Source organism: Zootoca vivipara, chromosome 11 (genome assembly GCF_965207765.1).
Source record: "Zootoca vivipara chromosome 11, rZooViv2.hap1.1, whole genome shotgun sequence".
Lineage (NCBI taxonomy): Eukaryota > Metazoa > Chordata > Lepidosauria > Squamata > Lacertidae > Zootoca > Zootoca vivipara.
Window position 1 is genome coordinate 315,754 of NC_142594.1, and position 15,340 is coordinate 331,093.

Consider the following 15,340-nt stretch of genomic DNA (forward strand, 5'->3'; position numbering starts at 1 on the left):
TTGCCTTCTATCTCTGCATTCTGACATTCCAACAATGTGTTCTGCTTCAATTTGACTCATTTTCCAAAGGTGCTTATTCCTGGAGTGAATATGCAGTTCTACTCAAGAGTAAGCAACTAAGCGAAATAAAGCCATGAAACGCTTATTTGCCTTCTATCTATGCATTCTGACACTCCAACAATGTTTTCTGCTTCAATTTGGGTCATTTCACAAAGGTCCTCATTTCTTGAGTGAATTTGCAGTTCTACTCAAGAGTAAGCAACTTAGCGAAATAAAGCCATGGAACGCTTATTTGCCTTCTATGTATGCATTCTGACACTCCAACAATGTTTTCTGCTTCAATTTGGGTCATTTCACAAAGGTGCTCATTTCTTGAGTGAATATGCAGTTCTACTCAAGAGTAAGCAACTAAGCGAAATAAAGCCATGGAACGCTTATTTGCCTTCTATCTCTGCATTCTGACACTCCAACAATGTTTTATGCTTCAATTTGGCTCATTTTACAAAGATGATTATTTCTGGCGTGAACATGCAGTTCTACTCAAGAGTAAGCAACTAAGCGAAATAAAGCCATAGAACGCTTATTTGCCTTCTATCTATGCATTCTGACACTCCAACAATGTGTTCTACTTCAATTTGACTCATTTTACAAAGGTGCTTATTCCTGGAGTGAACATGCAGTTCTACTCAAGAATAAGCAACTAAGCGAAATACAGCCAAGGAACGCTTATTTTCCTTCTATCTATGCATTCTGACACTCCAACAATGTGTTCTGCTTCAATTTGACTCATTTTCCAAAGGTGCTTATTCCTGGAGTGAATATGCAGTTCTACTCAAGAGTAAGCAACTAAGCGAAATAAAGCCATGGAACGCTTATTTGCCTTCTATCTATGCATTCTGACACTCCAACAATGTTTTCTGCTTCAATTTTGCTCATTTTACAAAGATGCTTATTTCTGGAGTGAACATGCAGTTCTACTCAAGAGTAAGCAACTAAGAGAAATAAAGCCATAGAACGGTTATTTGCCTTCTATCTATGCATTCTGACACTCCAACAATGTTTTCTGCTTCAATTTGGGTCATTTCACAAAGGTGCTCATTTCTTGAGTGAATATGCAGTTCTACTAAGAGTAAGCAACTAAGCGAAATAAAGCCATGGAACGCTTATTTGCCTTCTATCTCTGCATTCTGACACTCCAACAATGTTTTATGCTTCAATTTGGCTCATTTTACAAAGATGCTTATTTCTGGTGTGAACATGCAGTTCTACTCAAGAGTAAGCAACTAAGCGAAATAAAGCCATAGAACGCTTATTTTCCTTCTATCTATGCATTCTGACACTCCAACAATGTGTTCTGCTTCAATTTGACTCATTTTACAAAGGTGCTTATTCCTGGAGTGAATATGCAGTTCTACTGAAGAGTAAGCAACTAAGCGAAATAAAGCCATAGAACGCTTATTTGCCTTCTATCTATGCATTCTGACACTCCAACAATGTTTTCTGCTTCAATTTTGCTCATTTTACAAAGATGCTTATTTCTGGCGTGAACATGCAGTTCTACTCAAGAGTAAGCAACTAAGCAAAATAAAGCCATGGAACGCTTATTTGCCTTCTATCTATGCATTCTGACACTCCAACAATGTGTTCTGCTTCAATTTGACTCATTTTACAAAGATGCTTATTTCTGGAGTGAATATGCAGTTCTACTCAAGAGTAAGCAACTAAGCGAAATAAAGCCATGGAACGCTTATTTGCCTTCTATCTATGCATTCTGACACTCCAACAATGTTTTCTGCTTCAATTTGGGTCATTTCACAAAGGTCCTCATTTCTTGAGTGAATTTGCAGTTCTACTCAAGAGTAAGCAACTAAGCGAAATAAAGCCATGGAACGCTTATTTGCCTTCTATGTATGCATTCTGACACTCCAACAATGTTTTATGCTTCAATTTGGCTCATTTTACAAAGATGCTTATTTCTGGCGTGAACCTGCAGTTCTACTCAAGAGTAAGCAACTAAGCGAAATAAAGCCATAGAACGCTTATTTGCCTTCTATCTATGCATTCTGACACTCCAACAATGTGTTCTGCTTCAATTTGACTCATTTTACAAAGGTGCTTATTCCTAGAGTGAACTTGCAGTTCTACTCAAGAGTAAGCAACTAAGCGAAATAAAGCCAAGGAACGCTTATTTTCCTTCTATCTATGCATTCTGACACTCCAACAATGTGTTCTGCTTCAATTTGACTCATTTTACAAAGGTGCTTATTCCTGGAGTGAATATGCAGTTCTACTCAAGAGTAAGCAACTAAGCGAAATAAAGCCATGGAACGCTTATTTGCCTTCTATCTATGCATTCTGACACTCCAACAATGTTTTCTGCTTCAATTTGGGTCATTTCACAAAGGTGCTCATTTCTTGAGTGAATATGCAGTTCTACTCAAGAGTAAGCAACTAAGCGAAATAAAGCCATGGAACGCTTATTTGCCTTCTATCTCTGCATTCTGACACTCCAACAATGTTTTATGCTTCAATTTGGCTCATTTTACAAAGATGCTTATTTCTGGCGTGAACATGCAGTTCTACTCAAGAGTAAGCAACTAAGCGAAATAAAGCCATAGAACGCTTATTTGCCTTCTATCTATGCATTCTGACACTCCAACAATGTGTTCTACTTCAATTTGACTCATTTTACAAAGGTGCTTATTCCTGGAGTGAACATGCAGTTCTACTCAAGAATAAGCAACTAAGCGAAATACAGCCAAGGAACGCTTATTTTCCTTCTATCTATGCATTCTGACACTCCAACAATGTGTTCTGCTTCAATTTGACTCATTTTACAAAGGTGCTTATTCCTGGAGTGAATATGCAGTTCTACTGAAGAGTAAGCAACTAAGCGAAATAAAGCCATAGAACGCTTATTTGCCTTCTATCTATGCATTCTGACACTCCAACAATGTTTTCTGCTTCAATTTGGGTCATTTTACAAAGATGCTTATTTCTGGCGTGAACATGCAGTTCTACTCAAGAGTAATCAACTAAGCGAAATAAAGCCATAGAACGCTTATTTGCCTTCTATCTATGCATTCTGACACTCCAACAATGTGTTCTACTTCAATTTGACTCATTTTCCAAAGGTGCTTATTCCTGGAGTGAATATGCAGTTCTACTCAAGAGTAAGCAACTAAGCGAAATAAAGCCATGGAACGCTTATTTGCCTTCTATCTCTGCATTCTTACACTCCAACAATGTGTTCTGCTTCAATTTGACTCATTTTCCAAAGGTGCTTATTCCTGGAGTGAATATGCAGTTCTACTCAAGAGTAAGCAACTAAGCGAAATAAAGCCATGGAACGCTTATTTGCCTTCTATCTATGCATTCTGACACTCCAACAATGTTTTCTGCTTCAATTTTGCTCATTTTACAAAGATGCTTATTTCTGGAGTGAACATGCAGTTCTACTCAAGAGTAAGCAACTAAGCGAAATAAAGCCATGGAACGCTTATTTGCCTTCTATCTATGCATTCTGACACTCCAACAACTTTTTCTGCTTCAATTTTGCTCATTTTACAAAGATGCTTATTTCTGGAGTGAACATGCAGTTCTACTCAAGAGTAAGCAACTAAGCGAAATAAAGCCATGGAACGCTTATTTGCCTTCTGTCTATGCATTCTGACACTCCAACAATGTTTTCTGCTTCAATTTGGGTCATTTCACAAAGGTGCTCATTTCTTGAGTGAATATGCAGTTCTACTCAAGAGTAAGCAACTAAGCGAAATAAAGCCATGGAACGCTTATTTGCCTTCTATCTATGCATCCTGACACTCCAACAATGTTTTCTGCTTCAATTTGGGTCATTTCACAAAGGTGCTCATTTCTTGATTGAATATGCAGTTCTACTCAAGAGTAAGCAACTAAGCGAAATAAAGCCATGGAACGCTTATTTGCCTTCTATCTATGCATTCTGACACTCCAACAATGTTTTCTGCTTCAATTTGGCTCATTTTACAAAGATGCTTATTTCTGGAGTGAACATTCAGTTCTACTCAAGAGTAAGCAACTAAGCGAAATAAAGCCATGGAACGCTTATTTGCCGTCTATCTATGCATCCTGACACTCCAACAATGTTTTCTGCTTCAATTTGGGTCATTTCACAAAGGTGCTCATTTCTTGAGTGAATATGCAGTTCTACTCAAGAGTAAGCAACTAAGCGAAATAAAGCCATGGAACGCTTATATGCCTTCTATCTATGCATTCTGACACTCCAACAATGTGTTCTGCTTCAATTTGACTCATTTTAAAAAGGTGCTTATTCCTGGAGTGAATATGCAGTTCTACTCAAGAGTAAGCAACTAAGCGAAATAAAGCCATGGAACACTTATTTGCCTTCTATCTATGCATCCTGACACTCCAACAATGTTTTCTGCTTCAATTTGGGTCATTTCACAAAGGTGCTCATTTCTTGAGTGAATATGCAGTTCTACTCAAGAGTAAGCAACTAAGCGAAATAAAGCCATGGAACGCTTATTTGCCTTCTATCTATGCATCCTGACACTCCAACAATGTTTTCTGCTTCAATTTGGGTCATTTCACAAAGGTGCTCATTTCTTGAGTGAATATGCAGTTCTACTCAAGAGTAAGCAACTAAGCGAAATAAAGCCATGGAACGCTTATTTGCCTTCTATCTATGCATTCTGACACTCCAACAATGTTTTCTGCTTCAATTTGGGTCATTTCACAAAGGTGCTCATTTCTTGAGTGAATATGCAGTTCTACTCAAGAGTAAGCAACTAAGCGAAATAAAGCCATGGAACGCTTATTTGCCTTCTATCTCTGCATTCTGACACTCCAACAATGTTTTATGCTTCAATTTGGCTCATTTTACAAAGATGCTTATTTCTGGCGTGAACATGCAGTTCTACTCAAGAGTAAGCAACTAAGCGAAATAAAGCCATAGAACGCTTATTTGCCTTCTATCTATGCATTCTGACACTCCAACAATGTGTTCTACTTCAATTTGACTCATTTTACAAAGGTGCTTATTCCTGGAGTGAACATGCAGTTCTACTCAAGAATAAGCAACTAAGCGAAATACAGCCAAGGAACGCTTATTTTCCTTCTATCTATGCATTCTGACACTCCAACAATGTGTTCTGCTTCAATTTGACTCATTTTACAAAGGTGCTTATTCCTGGAGTGAATATGCAGTTCTACTGAAGAGTAAGCAACTAAGCGAAATAAAGCCATAGAACGCTTATTTGCCTTCTATCTATGCATTCTGACACTCCAACAATGTTTTCTGCTTCAATTTGACTCATTTTACAAAGGTGCTTATTTCTGGCGTGAACATGCAGTTCTACTCAAGAGTAATCAACTAAGCGAAATAAAGCCATAGAACGCTTATTTGCCTTCTATCTATGCATTCTGACACTCCAACAATGTGTTCTACTTCAATTTGACTCATTTTCCAAAGGTGCTTATTCCTGGAGTGAATATGCAGTTCTACTCAAGAGTAAGCAACTAAGCGAAATAAAGCCATGGAACGCTTATTTGCCTTCTATCTCTGCATTCTTACACTCCAACAATGTGTTCTGCTTCAATTTGACTCATTTTCCAAAGGTGCTTATTCCTGGAGTGAATATGCAGTTCTACTCAAGAGTAAGCAACTAAGCGAAATAAAGCCATGGAACGCTTATTTGCCTTCTATCTATGCATTCTGACACTCCAACAATGTTTTCTGCTTCAATTTTGCTCATTTTACAAAGATGCTTATTTCTGGAGTGAACATGCAGTTCTACTCAAGAGTAAGCAACTAAGCGAAATAAAGCCATGGAACGCTTATTTGCCTTCTATCTATGCATTCTGACACTCCAACAATGTTTTCTGCTTCAATTTTGCTCATTTTACAAAGATGCTTATTTCTGGAGTGAACATGCAGTTCTACTCAAGAGTAAGCAACTAAGCGAAATAAAGCCATGGAACGCTTATTTGCCTTCTATCTATGCATTCTGACACTCCAACAATGTTTTCTGCTTCAATTTGGCTCATTTTACAAAGATGCTTTTTTCTGGCGTGAATATGCAGTTCTACTCAAGAGTAAGCAACTAAGCGAAATAAAGCCATAGAACGCTTATTTGCCTTCTATCTATGCATTCTGACACTCCAACAATGTGTTCTGCTTCAATTTGACTCATTTTACAAAGATGCTTATTTCTGGAGTGAACATGCAGTTCTACTCAAGAGTAAGCAACTAAGCGAAATAAAGCCATGGAACGCTTATTTGCCTTCTATCTATGCATTCTGACACGCCAACAATGTTTTCTGCTTCAATTTGGGTCATTTCACAAAGGTGCTCATTTCTTGAGTGAATATGCAGTTCTACTCAAAAGTAAGCAACTAAGCGAAATAAAGCCATAGAACGGTTATTTGCCTTCTATCTATGCATTCTGACACTCCAACAATGTGTTCTGCTTCAATTTGACTCATTTTACAAAGGTGCTTATTCCTGGAGTGAATATGCAGTTCTACTCAAGAGTAAGCAATTAAGCGAAATAAGGCCAGGGAACGCTTATTTGCCTTCTATCTGTGCATTCTGACACTCCAACAATGTGTTCTGCTTCAATTTGACTCATTTTACAAAGGTGCTTATTCCTGGAGTGAACATGCAGTTCTACTCAGGAATAAGCAACTAAGCGAAATAAAGCCATGGAACGCTTATTTGCCTTCTATCTATGCATTCTAACACTCCAACAATGTGTTCTGCTTCAATTTGACTCATTTTACAAAGGTGCTTATTCCTGGAGTGAATATGCAGTTCTACTCAAGAGTAAGCAACTAAGCAAAATAAAGCCATGGAACGCTTATTTGCCTTCTATCTATGCATTCTGACACTCCAACAATGTTTTCTGCTTCAATTTGGGTCATTTCACAAAGGTGCTCATTTCTTGAGTGAATATGCAGTTCTACTCAAGAGTAAGCAACTAAGCGAAATAAAGCCATGGAACGCTTATTTGCCTTCTATCTCTGCATTCTGACACTCCAACAATGTTTTATGCTTCAATTTGGCTCATTTTACAAAGATGCTTATTTCTGGTGTGAACATGCAGTTCTACTCAAGAGTAAGCAACTAAGCGAAATAAAGCCATAGAACGCTTATTTGCCTTCTATCTATGCATTCTGACACTCCAACAATGTGTTCTACTTCAATTTGACTCATTTTACAAAGGTGCTTATTCCTGGAGTGAACATGCAGTTCTACTCAAGAATAAGCAACTAAGCGAAATACAGCCAAGGAACGCTTATTTTCCTTCTATCTATGCATTCTGACACTCCAACAATGTGTTCTGCTTCAATTTGACTCATTTTACAAAGGTGCTTATTCCTGGAGTGAATATGCAGTTCTACTGAAGAGTAAGCAACTAAGCGAAATAAAGCCATAGAACGCTTATTTGCCTTCTATCTATGCATTCTGACACTCCAACAATGTTTTCTGCTTCAATTTTGCTCATTTTACAAAGATGCTTATTTCTGGCGTGAACATGCAGTTCTACTCAAGAGTAAGCAACTAAGCAAAATAAAGCCATGGAACGCTTATTTGCCTTCTATCTATGCATTCTGACACTCCAACAATGTTTTCTGCTTCAATTTGGCTCATTTTACAAAGATGCTTATTTCTGGAGTGAATATGCAGTTCTACTCAAGAGTAAGCAACTAAGCGAAATAAAGCCATAGAACGCTTATTTGCCTTCTATCTATGCATTCTGACACTCCAACAATGTGTTCTGCTTCAATTTGACTCATTTTACAAAGATGCTTATTTCTGGAGTGAATTTGCAGTTCTACTCAAGAGTAAGCAACTAAGCGAAATAAAGCCATGGAACGCTTATTTGCCTTCTATGTATGCATTCTGACACTCCAACAATGTTTTATGCTTCAATTTGGCTCATTTTACAAAGATGCTTATTTCTGGAGTGAATATGCAGTTCTACTCAAGAGTAAGCAACTAAGCGAAATAAAGCCATAGAACGCTTATTTGCCTTCTATCTATGCATTCTGACACTCCAACAATGTGTTCTGCTTCAATTTGACTCATTTTACAAAGGTGCTTATTCCTGGAGTGAATATGCAGTTCTACTCAAGAGTAAGCAACTAAGCGAAATAAAGCCATGGAACGCTTATTTGCCTTCTATCTATGCATTCTGACACTCCAACAATGTTTTCTGCTTCAATTTGGGTCATTTCACAAAGGTGCTCATTTCTTGAGTGAATATGCAGTTCTACTCAAGAGTAAGCAACTAAGCGAAATAAAGCCATGGAACGCTTATTTGCCTTCTATCTCTGCATTCTGACACTCCAACAATGTTTTATGCTTCAATTTGGCTCATTTTACAAAGATGCTTATTTCTGGCGTGAACATGCAGTTCTACTCAAGAGTAAGCAACTAAGCGAAATAAAGCCATAGAACGCTTATTTGCCTTCTATCTATGCATTCTGACACTCCAACAATGTGTTCTACTTCAATTTGACTCATTTTACAAAGGTGCTTATTCCTGGAGTGAACATGCAGTTCTACTCAAGAATAAGCAACTAAGCGAAATACAGCCAAGGAACGCTTATTTTCCTTCTATCTATGCATTCTGACACTCCAACAATGTGTTCTGCTTCAATTTGACTCATTTTACAAAGGTGCTTATTCCTGGAGTGAATATGCAGTTCTACTGAAGAGTAAGCAACTAAGCGAAATAAAGCCATAGAACGCTTATTTGCCTTCTATCTATGCATTCTGACACTCCAACAATGTTTTCTGCTTCAATTTGGGTCATTTTACAAAGATGCTTATTTCTGGCGTGAACATGCAGTTCTACTCAAGAGTAAGCAACTAAGCGAAATAAAGCCATGGAACGCTTATTTGCCTTCTATCTATGCATCCTGACACTCCAACAATGTTTTCTGCTTCAATTTGGGTCATTTCACAAAGGTGCTCATTTCTTGAGTGAATATGCAGTTCTACTCAAGAGTAAGCAACTAAGCGAAATAAAGCCATAGAACGCTTATTTGCCTTCTATCTATGCATTCTGACACTCCAACAATGTTTTCTGATTCAATTTGACTCATTTTCCAAAGGTGCTTATTCCTGGAGTGAATATGCAGTTCTACTCAAGAGTAAGCAACTAAGCGAAATAAAGCCATGGAACGCTTATTTGCCTTCTATCTCTGCATTCTGACACTCCAACAATGTGTTCTGCTTCAATTTGACTCATTTTCCAAAGGTGCTTATTCCTGGAGTGAATATGCAGTTCTACTCAAGAGTAAGCAACTAAGCGAAATAAAGCCATGGAACGCTTATTTGCCTTCTATCTATGCATTCTGACACTCCAACAATGTTTTCTGCTTCAATTTTGCTCATTTTACAAAGATGCTTATTTCTGGAGTGAACATGCAGTTCTACTCAAGAGTAAGCAACTAAGCGAAATAAAGCCATGGAACGCTTATTTGCCTTCTATCTATGCATTCTGACACTCCAACAATGTTTTCTGCTTCAATTTGGCTCATTTTACAAAGATGCTTATTTCTGGCGTGAACATGCAGTTCTACTCAAGAGTAAGCAACTAAGCGAAATAAAGCCATAGAACGCTTATTTGCCTTCTATCTATGCATTCTGACACTCCAACAATGTGTTCTGCTTCAATTTGACTCATTTTACAAAGATGCTTATTTCTGGAGTGAATATGCAGTTCTACTCAAGAGTAAGCAACTAAGCGAAATAAAGCCATGGAACGCTTATTTGCCTTCTATCTATGCATTCTGACACTCCAACAATGTTTTCTGCTTCAATTTGGGTCATTTCACAAAGGTCCTCATTTCTTGAGTGAATTTGCAGTTCTACTCAAGAGTAAGCAACTAAGCGAAATAAAGCCATGGAACGCTTATTTGCCTTCTATGTATGCATTCTGACACTCCAACAATGTTTTATGCTTCAATTTGGCTCATTTTACAAAGATGCTTATTTCTGGCGTGAACCTGCAGTTCTACTCAAGAGTAAGCAACTAAGCGAAATAAAGCCATAGAACGCTTATTTGCCTTCTATCTATGCATTCTGACACTCCAACAATGTGTTCTGCTTCAATTTGACTCATTTTACAAAGGTGCTTATTCCTAGAGTGAACTTGCAGTTCTACTCAAGAGTAAGCAACTAAGCGAAATAAAGCCAAGGAACGCTTATTTTCCTTCTATCTATGCATTCTGACACTCCAACAATGTGTTCTGCTTCAATTTGACTCATTTTACAAAGGTGCTTATTCCTGGAGTGAATATGCAGTTCTACTCAAGAGTAAGCAACTAAGCGAAATAAAGCCATGGAACGCTTTTGTTGTTTAGTCGTTTAGTCGTGTCCGACTCTTCGTGACCCCATGGACCATAGCACGCCAGGCACTCCTGTCTTGCACTGCCTCCCGTAGTTTGGTCAAACTCATGTTCGTAGCTTCGAGAACACTGTCCAACCACCTTGTCCTCTGTCGTCCCCTTCTCCTAGTGCCCTCCATCTTTCCCAACATCAGGGTCTTTTCCAAGGATTCTTCTCTTCTCATGAGGTGGCCAAAGTATTGGAGCCTCAGCTTCACGATCTGTCCTTCCAGGGAGCACTCAGGGCTGATTTCCTTAAGAATTGATAGGTTTGATCTTCTAGCAGTCCATGGGACTCTCAAGAGTCTCCTCCAGCACCATAATTCAAAAGCATCAATTCTTCGGTGATCAGCCTTCTTTATGGTCCAGCTCTCACTTCCATACATCACTACTGGGAAAACCATAGCTTTAACTATACGGACCTTCGTCGGCAAGGTGATGTCTCTGCTTTTTAAGATGCTGTCTAGGTTTGTCATTGCTTTTCTCCCAAGAAGCAGGCGTCTTTTAATTTCGTGACTGCTGTCACCATCTGCAGTGATCAAGGAGCCCAAGAAAGTAAAATCTCTCACTGCCTCCATTTCTTCCCCTTCTATTTGCCAGGAGGTGATGGGACCAGTGGCCATGATCTTGGTTTTTTTGATGTTGAGCTTCAGACCATATTTTGCGCTCTCCTCTTTCACCCTCATTAAAAGGTTCTTTAATTCCTCCTCACTTTCTGCCATCAAGGTTGTGTCATCTGCATATCTGAGGTTGTTGATATTTCTTCCAGCAATCTTAATTCCGGCTTGGGATTCATCTAGTCCAGCCTTTCGCATGATGAATTCTGCATATAAGTTAAATAAGCAGGGAGACAATATACAACCTTGTCGTACTCCTTTCCCAATTTTGAACCAATCAGTTGTTCCATATCCAGTTCTAACTGTAGCTTCTTGTCCCACATAGAGATTTCTCAGGAGACAGATGAGGTGATCAGGCACTCCCATTTCTTTAAGAACTTGCCATAGTTTGCTGTGGTCGACACAGTCAAAGGCTTTTGCATAGTCAATGAAGCAGAAGTAGACGTTTTTCTGGAACTCTCTAGCTTTCTCCATAATCCAGCGCATGTTTGCTATTTGGTCTCTGGTTCCTCTGCCCTTTCGAAATCCAGCTTGCACTTCTGGGAGTTCTCGGTCCACATACTGCCTAAGCCTGCCTTGTAGAATTTTAAGCATAACCTTGCTAGCGTGTGAAATGAGCGCAATTGTGCTGTAGTTGGAGCATTCTTTGGCACTGCCCTTCTTTGGAATTGGGATGTAGACTGATCTTCTCCAATCCTCTGGCCATTGCTGAGTTTTCCAAACTTGCTGGCATATTGGGTGTAGCACCTTAACAGCATCATCTTTTAAAATTTTAAATAGTTCAGCTGGAATATCATCACTTCCACTGGCTTTGTTATTAGCAGTGCTTTCTAAGGCCCATTTGACTTCACTCTCCAAGATGTCTGGCTCAAGGTCAGCAACCACACTACCTGGGGTGTACGAGACCTCCATGGAACGCTTATTTGCCTTCTATCTATGCATTCTGACACTCCAACAATGTTTTCTGCTTCAATTTGGCTCATTTTACAAAGATGCTCATTTCTGGCGTGAACATGCAGTTCTACTCAAGAGTAAGCAACTAAGCGAAATAAAGCCATAGAACGCTTATTTGCCTTCTATCTATGCATTCTGACACTCCAACAATGTGTTCTACTTCAATTTGACTCATTTTACAAAGGTGCTTATTCCTGGAGTGAACATGCAGTTCTACTCAAGAATAAGCAACTAAGCGAAATACAGCCAAGGAACGCTTATTTTCCTTCTATCTATGCATTCTGACACTCCAACAATGTGTTCTGCTTCAATTTGACTCATTTTACAAAGGTGCTTATTCCTGGAGTGAATATGCAGTTCTACTGAAGAGTAAGGAACTAAGCGAAATAAAGCCATAGAACGCTTATTTGCCTTCTATCTATGCATTCTGACACTCCAACAATGTTTTCTGCTTCAATTTGGGTCATTTTACAAAGGTGCTTATTCCTGGAGTGAATATGCAGTTCTACTGAAGAGTAAGCAACTAAGCGAAATACAGCCAAGGAACGCTTATTTTCCTTCTATCTATGCATTCTGACACTCCAACAATGTGTTCTGCTTCAATTTGACTCATTTTACAAAGGTGCTTATTCCTGGAGTGAATATGCAGTTCTACTGAAGAGTAAGCAACTAAGCGAAATAAAGCCATGGAACGCTTATTTGCCTTCTATCTATGCATCCTGACACTCCAACAATGTTTTCTGCTTCAATTTGGGTCATTTCACAAAGGTGCTCATTTCTTGAGTGAATATGCAGTTCTACTCAAGAGTAAGCAACTAAGCGAAATAAAGCCATAGAACGCTTATTTGCCTTCTATCTATGCATTCTGACACTCCAACAATGTTTTCTGATTCAATTTGACTCATTTTCCAAAGGTGCTTATTCCTGGAGTGAATATGCAGTTCTACTCAAGAGTAAGCAACTAAGCCAAATAAAGCCATGGAACGCTTATTTGCCTTCTATCTCTGCATTCTGACACTCCAACAATGTGTTCTGCTTCAATTTGACTCATTTTCCAAAGGTGCTTATTCCTGGAGTGAATATGCAGTTCTACTCAAGAGTAAGCAACTAAGCGAAATAAAGCCATGGAACGCTTATTTGCCTTCTATCTATGCATTCTGACACTCCAACAATGTTTTCTGCTTCAATTTGGGTCATTTTACAAAGATGCTTATTCCTGGAGTGAACATGCAGTTCTACTCAAGAATAAGCAACTAAGCGAAATACAGCCAAGGAACGCTTATTTTCCTTCTATCTATGCATTCTGACACTCCAACAATGTGTTCTGCTTCAATTTGACTCATTTTACAAAGGTGCTTATTCCTGGAGTGAATATGCAGTTCTACTGAAGAGTAAGGAACTAAGCGAAATAAAGCCATAGAACGCTTATTTGCCTTCTATCTATGCATTCTGACACTCCAACAATGTTTTCTGCTTCAATTTGGGTCATTTTACAAAGGTGCTTATTCCTGGAGTGAATATGCAGTTCTACTGAAGAGTAAGCAACTAAGCGAAATACAGCCAAGGAACGCTTATTTTCCTTCTATCTATGCATTCTGACACTCCAACAATGTGTTCTGCTTCAATTTGACTCATTTTACAAAGGTGCTTATTCCTGGAGTGAATATGCAGTTCTACTGAAGAGTAAGCAACTAAGCGAAATAAAGCCATGGAACGCTTATTTGCCTTCTATCTATGCATCCTGACACTCCAACAATGTTTTCTGCTTCAATTTGGGTCATTTCACAAAGGTGCTCATTTCTTGAGTGAATATGCAGTTCTACTCAAGAGTAAGCAACTAAGCGAAATAAAGCCATAGAACGCTTATTTGCCTTCTATCTATGCATTCTGACACTCCAACAATGTTTTCTGATTCAATTTGACTCATTTTCCAAAGGTGCTTATTCCTGGAGTGAATATGCAGTTCTACTCAAGAGTAAGCAACTAAGCCAAATAAAGCCATGGAACGCTTATTTGCCTTCTATCTCTGCATTCTGACACTCCAACAATGTGTTCTGCTTCAATTTGACTCATTTTCCAAAGGTGCTTATTCCTGGAGTGAATATGCAGTTCTACTCAAGAGTAAGCAACTAAGCGAAATAAAGCCATGGAACGCTTATTTGCCTTCTATCTATGCATTCTGACACTCCAACAATGTTTTCTGCTTCAATTTGGGTCATTTTACAAAGATGCTTATTTCTGGAGTGAACATGCAGTTCTACTCAAGAGTAAGCAACTAAGCGAAATAAAGCCATGGGACGCTTATTTGCCTTCTATCTATGCATTCTGACACTCCAACAATGTTTTCTGCTTCAATTTGGCTCATTTTACAAAGATGCTTATTTCTGGCGTGAACATGCAGTTCTACTCAAGAGTAAGCAACTAAGCGAAATAAAGCCATAGAACGCTTATTTGCCTTCTATCTATGCATTCTGACACTCCAACAATGTGTTCTGCTTCAATTTGGGTCATTTCACAAAGGTGCTCATTTCTTGAGTGAATATGCAGTTCTACTCAAGAGTAAGCAACTAAGCGAAATAAAGCCATGGAACGCTTATTTGCCTTCTATGTATGCATTCTGACACTCCAACAATGTTTTATGCTTCAATTTGGCTCATTTTACAAAGATGCTTATTTCTGGCGTGAACATGCAGTTCTACTCAAGAGTAAGCAACTAAGCGAAATAAAGCCATAGAACGCTTATTTGCCTTCTATCTATGCATTCTGACACTCCAACAATGTGTTCTGCTTCAATTTGACTCATTTTACAAAGGTGCTTATTCCTAGAGTGAACTTGCAGTTCTACTCAAGAGTAAGCAACTAAGCGAAATAAAGCCAAGGAACGCTTATTTTCCTTCTATCTATGCATTCTGACACTCCAACAATGTGTTCTGCTTCAATTTGACTCATTTTACAAAGGTGCTTATTCCTGGAATGAATATGCAGTTCTACTGAAGAGTAAGCAACTAAGCGAAATAAAGCCATGGAACGCTTATTTGCCTTCTATCTATGCATTCTGACACTCCAACAATGTTTTCTGCTTCAATTTGGGTCATTTTACAAAGATGCTTATTTCTGGCGTGAACATGCAGTTCTACTCAAGAGTAAGCAACTAAGCGAAATAAAGCCATGGAACGCTTATTTGCCTTCTATCTATGCATCCTGACACTCCAACAATGTTTTCTGCTTCAATTTGGGTCATTTCACAAAGGTGCTCATTTCTTGAGTGAATATGCAGTTCTACTCAAGAGTAAGCAACTAAGCGAAATAAAGCCATGGAACGCTTATTTGCCTTCTATCTATGCATTCTAACACTCCAACAATGTGTTCTG